Source organism: Rhipicephalus sanguineus, chromosome 2 (genome assembly GCF_013339695.2).
Source record: "Rhipicephalus sanguineus isolate Rsan-2018 chromosome 2, BIME_Rsan_1.4, whole genome shotgun sequence".
NCBI lineage: Eukaryota > Metazoa > Arthropoda > Arachnida > Ixodida > Ixodidae > Rhipicephalus > Rhipicephalus sanguineus.
The window spans coordinates 13,223,117-13,230,713 of NC_051177.1; the positions used below are offsets into that span (position 1 = coordinate 13,223,117).

Genomic DNA, 7,597 nt, shown 5'->3' on the forward strand with positions numbered 1-7,597 from the left:
GCTTAATGCTCCTTAACCCAGTAAACCACGAATGTCCATGGTACGTAGCGGTATAATCCAAACATCTAGGACGAAAGAAGATGTCTTATTTGCGTCTGAAAGATGTCCAATTTTCGCTTTGCGCAATGTGGACGTCTAAAAGATATACAAAGGCTTATTGTAACGGACGTACAATGCACATGTACGCTGTGTGAACGATGGACGCATTTTGGATGTCAGTGACAGACGGTGCACATGTGTGCTTATTTTTCACAAAACACGGACGTTCAAGGGATTAGAAAAAATCACAGCATATCCACGGAGTGAATGATTATGAGTGGACGAAGCTGCGGAGGTTCATCGGTAAACCGTGAATCTTCCGTGAATTCTGCCCAGTACATCATCACCGACGTGAGATTGGGCGCGTTTATACTAAAGGTTCGATGAGAATTATGACGACTTGCAGCTCACTTTAATTTTACATGTACGCTGTGAATTTTCATTGTTTAATCACGCACAGGAGAAATCGCACACACGCACTACCTTGGAGGTAAAAATCCAGTGCCTATATATACGGGGTGGTCAGTGAACGGTTGTGCAGCGCGAGCGGTCGGTTTTTTCAATCAAGACGCTGCCGCGACGCTGCCTCGCGACGCTGCCTGCGTCGGCGCCGCTGCGCCGCGAGGCAAGATAGGGGGGGGGGGGACCGTAGGAGAGGAGAAAGAGGGGGAAGCGTAGGAGAGGAGAGGGCGATACATATCACGTACTGTCGCAGCGCATTGTCTTTAGGGAGCCTTCATGTGTGCACGCCCCCTCCGTTTTAGGGGCGAAGCTCCTTAAGGCGGCACCCGTTCGTCCCTCGTAGTCGTAGTAGTAGTAGTGCGTAACCAGTCGTAACGCTAGTACCAGATCTTGACCTCCAAGGTGGTGCCGGTGGGAGATTTTTCCTGTGCGTTGTTGAACAATAAAAAATTCTCAGCGTGCGCGTTAACTAAAAGCCGAATTCTTCTGTCTCTCATTCCCCATTAGCAGCCATTGGCATGTTCCAGTAGGAAACGTTAGTAGAAGTAGAAGTGTAAGTGTTAGCTAAAAGCCGACTTCTTCTGTCTCTCATTCCCATTAGCAGCCATTGTTTACCTCCAAGGTAGTGCCTGGTGAGATTTCTCCTGTGCGTGATTAAACAATAAAAATTTTGTTCAAAACGCCGTTGATTGATGAAATAAACCAACGAAAGACGCCAGATGTTTTATAAAAGCAAAACGAAAGAACGCCAGACGTTTCTAAAGCAAAACGAAAAGACGCCAGCTGCTTAACGAAAGACGCCAGATGTTTTCTAAAGCAATGATTTTCTAAACAATGAAAATTCACAGCGTACATGTAAAATTAAAGTGAGCTGCAAGTCGTCATAACTCATCGAACCTTTAGTATAAACGCGCCCGATCTCACGTCGGTGATGGTGTAGTGGGCAGAATTCACGGAAGATTCACGGTTTACCGATGAACCTCCGCAGCTTCGCCCACTCATCATCATTCACTCCGTGGATATGCTGTGATTTTTAAGACTGGTTACACACTACTACGACGGGGACGAACGGGTGCCGCTATAAGGAGCTTCGCCCCTAATAATCAACGAATGTTTCAACGACACTGGATCGGCGCATACACTGAAGTCTGGCATTGATTCCTCGCGTTAGCTCGCAGAAACGGATGCACCAAAAGAGAAAGAAAAAGAACGGAATAAATTGGGCGTTTGCTGATGAAAACACCGCTGTCGTCTGCTCCTCAACGCTGCCAAAGGCGAGGCGCGCGCAGCGTGTTCCCCCACCTCTAAGCGGCTCGCGGTTTTTTTTTTCCCGTTGGTTTTCCTTTCTGCGTGGCCTCCGACATTAACCGGCGGTGCACGCGCCTGCCAATCTCGGAGGCCATGCTCCCTGCACCGTGGTTGCGGCTCCGCGCCGCAAGGCGCCGTGTCTGTCGGTACGGCATTACGTATGAGTTGTGCACACTGTACCATCGGTGCATTTTATTTGTGTTATTTTTGTGATGTTATCTGGCCATCCACAGACGCCCGTTCTAACGGGAGAGTGATGTTTGTTGATCCCGGCCCACATCTTGAAGCTTACATTTTAAGTCTCAAAGGCTATGCTTACTTCCGTTTGCAACGCAAAATACGTCATGGCCGCCATGATTTGTACAAAAAATAATTACTTTTGTAAAAACTTAGTACAGTTACTTTTAAATTAAAATTAGCGGCAATATAAAGCATGAATTTGTACATAATCTTTCCCTAAGTTGTGACCAAGGTTGTGACACGCGTCGACGTCGTCCCCATCACCGCCATCGCCATCACGTTTTCTTTCGCACATGTACGCGCATTGCGCACATGTTTGGACCAGTCGTGGTTTGGTCTTGAGGTTTGGTCCTGCTAGGGCCAACGCTGCCAGCAGCGACGTTTGTCCGCCGCTTTTTATCTGACGTATGTGTACTTACGTTGACCGCTCTTGGGTGTTGTGTGGTGGATGTTCTCTGGCTGTGTCGCGTGCAACAAGAACGGTAGAAGAGTTTCTGAATTCCGGTCGCCTCGGCAGTGGGCCATTGGCCAGCAAAGGTACGTATACGTACGTTCTCTTATGCTTTCCTTTAGTGAATAAGGCCGTTGTGTAATGCGTGAATGAAGGTTTTTGTTTCTTTTCTCAGTCGAGTTTTCCTAAACCCATAGTTCATACCGTGTCGTCTGGCGTGGACGTAGACCACTGTTGGGTGCTGTGTCGCGTACAACAAGAACCGTGGAAGAATTTCTGAACCCTGTCCGCCCCGGCAGTGGGCCATTGGCCAGCAAAGGTATACGTTCTCTTATGGTTTCCTTTAGTGAATAAGGCCGTTGTGTAATGCGTGAATAAAGGTTTTTGTTTATTTTCGCAGTCGCGTTTTCCTAAACGCACAGTTCTGTATCGCTGTGCATGCCTCGGTGATATCGACATCATTACTTCTGCTTCGTTTCCTTGATGTAATGGGTTGTAGCTGCCAGAGTAGCCATGATAAGCTTAGTTTAGCGTGTCCTTTTGTAGTACTGTGTATTTGTTAGCGTTGTTTTTCGTGGTATGTCGCAGCTGTAGTTCTGTTTTTATTTGTTTAGCTGTGTGCGCTTGCTTGTTGTCTCTTTCCCTAGCATGCCAAAGCTTAGTTGGAATAAGCGCCACGCTCAAATCAGCCTATGGCGGAACTGTGCACAAACACGCTATGATTTGTGGACTAACACATCATTTGTCGAGAGAAGAGGGAGCAATGTTTAGGTGACTTTGAGAATTTATTGTACAATCCAGGGCTCGTGCTGCGCTATAATATTTGGCTTCTGTGTTCTCGGGAGCCTCGACTACCTATTGGCAGCGCTTTCTGACCATGCTCAAAAAGTGTTGTAGGGCCCCTGTAAGGTAGTGATACCGGCTAGGTGAACTGATTAGCTCCTATATTGAGAATTAGAAAAGGGGAAAAGTACAGTTTGCCTTCATAGAATGGGGAAATTCTCTTGCAGTTGATTGCAGTCAGTGATCCAGTTCCTTAATTCGCTCCTGAATACTGCTTGATCGCATGCTTATTCAAAGGCTGTTACCTAAACAATCTACACGGACCTAATCGAGGTTGTGTGCAAGCTAGTATTTGCAAATCTGGATATATATATATATATATATATATATATATATATATATATATATATATATATATATATATATATATATATATATATATATATATATATAATACAGCGTTTGTAGCCGTATTTAGTGCATAACACACCTTTCCTTTCATGTTAGCAGTTTTAATAAAAGCAGCGCTTCATTGTTTGCACCTGATTGGGAACTAATGCATCACACACAAGGCTTAGTCGTGTCCAGTATGAATGTTCTGAAGCTTGCAAGAAATGTTCTCCGTCACCATTTAATGATGATGGTACCATACTTGACACCCTTGATGGAAGGCCGTTTGTAGCAGGTTTCAGCTTTGTACTTGACTCTTCACTGCAGTTAATGCCCTGACTCATTTTATCCTGGAGAAAAGACATATTACATTGGATAATAATTAACTTTCACCTCCTCCAGTTAATTACCTGGCTGTCATGTTTTTTTTAATAATTTAATCTACTTTTCTTGAAGCAGTGCGCCTTCATGCCGCATTTTTTGGGGGAAGACCGACAGTCTCTGCGTATCTTAATACTTTTTCAATTTACGATAGTTTTGGGTGCCCCCTCAAAGTCAGAATTGGGGCTCCATTGATGTGTTCTGCAAGAGAGCCACTTTAAGGCATAAAATAGAAAGAGCAATGCGACAAGTTTCTCTGGTTCAAGCAGTTTCATGAACTCTCGAGTCCTTTACTGTACCGCCTTTATTTTTTTTTACCTTCCTTTCTACTTGAATCCAGGCACACAGCGATCGGACTGAGCATATCAAGTAGCCCCTCCTGTGACCCACAAGACCACACTAATTCGGCCGAGGAGCCTGTCTGGACTTATGTTGGGACTGCTGGCAGACAGTTTGTTTTTTCTGGACTTATGCTGGGACTGCTGGCAGACAGTTTCGGTTTTAGTCTTCAGCTGGTGCACAGTTCACTTTTATCATACCGCCTCATTTCTTTTGAGTGTATCTGCGTTCTCTAGACATTTAGCCTGTCTTCTTACACGTTTAGAGTAGTCTTATGGTTTACAGTATTGCTTTACTCATAAACTTTTGTGATACTGCCTTGTTGCTTTTGACTCACTTCATTCTCTTGTCATTTCGCCAGTATTGAAACACTCTTATGATTGTATGTGCAGTAATCTTTCAGGGCAATGCATTGTACTCATTGTGTGTAACAAAACATTGCAATAGCCTGAGAAGAGTATTGCACATTTGATGTGTTATCAGATGTGTTATGCGCTATATACCTAAAACGAACAATGTGAGGTATGCAGCGTGCTCTCCATAGAAAGCAGTACAATACAACTGCTCTTTTATGCCGAGACACCTACACCTACTTCCAAAATGATAAATACTAAAATTTACAAAATAGTGATTCGCAACAGTTACTTTCAGGTTACAACAGTACATATAGCGAGCACTCAAGTGAGCGAAAAGTACTGTGGCCTACAGTCTGCCGAGCGTTCGTTTTTGAGAGCCATAATTAGTGCACCCACAAGCCGCTAGACGTCATGTGGATGCGAGTTGAAGGAATGAACATCTTTTAATATGTACTGATGGGCTAGTAGGTGAGCCATGATTTTCGAACAGGCAGCGCACAAAAGGGCAACAAATACGCACACATAAGACAAAAACGCAAGCGCTGTCAGCGCTTGTGTTTGCGTCTTTTATGTGTGCGTATTTGTTGCCCTTTTGTGTGCTGCCTGTTTTTCGAAACATCTTTTAAATGTACAGAACATCCAGCCTTAATATCCATACAACGTACTGAGAGCGTGATCCGGGTGCATTTTAGATGATCTATAGTACATCCGTGAAATGTCATGTGGAGAAATGTAGATATCCAGAAGATGTACTGAATATCCCGAGACTAGCATTCTATGGATATCTAATGGACATTCATGGTTTACTGGGTTGTTGCCATATCGCCCCCACCGTTAGCCGTATATTTACTGGTGAACCTCCTAGTTCTTTTTCTCCACTGCGTGTCAACGCTTTTTCTATACATATACCTGAAAACCTTCTCTGCCCATCTACTCTTCTTCATTTTCCCCAGCTTCTCTTCGAATGTCATTTTGCTCTGCGCCTCCCTCACTTCAAAGCCTGTCCATCCCATATCATCCTTTACAGCCTCATTTGTCGTCTTCCCGTGAGCGCCCAACGCGAGGCGGCCCACCGTCCTTTGATTTACATCCATTCCTGATTGTACCTCTGACTTCATGCACACCACTGAGTTCCCAAATGTAAGCCCCGGAACCATCACACCCTTCCACAGCCCTCGAAGCACCTCGTACCTATTGTATCCCCATAAAGCTCTGTGCTTCATAATTGCAGCATTCCTCTTTCCCTTTGCTACCGATGCTTTCTCTGGTACCTCCATATATCTGTCCCCCTCATTTACCCATACTCCGAGGTACTTGTACTCGCTTACCCTCGGTATTTTTTGGCCCTGTATTATGACCGCATGGTCTTCGTGATCATTGAATACCAGCAATCCATATTTTGCTGCACTAAATCCTATTCCTACAGCCTCACATTCCCTTCCGCATATATCTGCCAGTCGCTGTATATCATCTTGACTGTCCGCAAATAAGACAATATCATCAGCATAAAATAGACCTGGAAGCTTCTGCTCAGCCATCGTGCCGACCTGTTTGTGTGACAAATTAAATCCAATGTTGCTACCTTCTAGCGCTTTTTCCATCCTCACCATGTACAGAATGAATAACAGCGGGGACAAAGGACATCCCTGTCTCAGCCCCTTGCTAATTTCAACGCTGTCCTTGCTTCTTATTCCTTCCCATTCTATACGAACTGTATTTTCTCGGTATATTTCCCTCTGGTCGAAGTTGGTAGCGCCATCTCTCGGGCTTCTTGCGAAGCAGAACATTATCGCGCAACGGGCAGTCTTGGCGTTCGCCCACCTAAAATATTTCTTGCACCGTGGCTTGGGGTCCAGCTGCAGTTCTTCCGAAAGAACCTGGTCTCGTAGTCCTACTACGAAGCGGTCTCTTATTAGGCGTTCCTTCATGCCTTTGAACTCGCATCTGTGTGCTAGCTTGTCAAGCTCGGTTGCGAACTGGTCTACTGTTTCTCCCAGTTGTTGGCGGCGTAGATTAAAGCGAGCACTTTCCTAGACTATGTTCTTGGTGTGGACAAAGTAGTCGTCAAATTTAGACTTTACGAGCTTGAAGTCCTCCATTTCTTCGTCTTTTACGTTTAGCGGCGAAAGAATCTCCCTCGAGTTTCTGCCGATAGTATAGAGAAGAGTCCTTACTTGAACTTCGTCTGTTTTCTCATGTAGCCCAGACGCGAATCTGTAGTCGTCAAATTCGTCCATCCAGGAGGGCCAGTTCGCTGCGTTCTGGAAGTCGAAGGGCTTAGGAGGCTTGATTTCCGCCATTCTGAAGCGTTGTCACTGGTACGGCTTGTTCTCGTAGACGCAGCTGCCGGTCGTTCGCTTGTTGACGGGGCCGTTGAAGCGCTACTTGGCTACATCGGAACCACTTCTGACATCATGCCAAGCTCGTCAGAGTGATCGACAGACGCTCGTTTTATCCTGACCAAGAAAAAGCCCTTAATGTTTCGTCGTGAAATATATATACAGTCAGAATGATCACATGATTCCCATGATAACCGGATATTGGAAACAAAGATAGCGCGTGTCTCGGCGCTTGTCTCTGGAACATGCGGCCACGGAATGCAGCAGGATGACGTCACAGTTGCTGCCACCATGGATTCACAGATCTTGGCAGTGACTTAACTCGATCCTCCTATTATCGGGCACATTTGTTAAAAGGAAAACCTGCATAAGGCACGTGGCTATGTTTGCGGAGGGCCTGCTCAGAAGCAGCCATTTTTTCCAGCCAATGCTTATTCCATTGGTATGCGGCACCAAGGGTCTTTGTGATGCAAAGACCTTTAGTGCATACTCCAAGAAGTTCTCTGCAT

General features: G+C 45.3%; 1 long non-coding RNA gene across 1 annotated transcript; it reads left to right on the plus strand.

The window, feature by feature from the left end:
- The first annotated feature begins 2,377 nt into the window (after window positions 1-2,377).
- LOC125757098 (uncharacterized) lies at window positions 2,378-4,648 on the plus strand. The gene is made up of 3 exons (XR_007415049.1): window positions 2,378-2,586; window positions 2,676-2,819; window positions 4,395-4,648. It is a non-coding gene; the product is annotated as an uncharacterized LOC125757098 (long non-coding RNA).
- The last annotated feature ends 2,949 nt before the right edge of the window (window positions 4,649-7,597 follow it).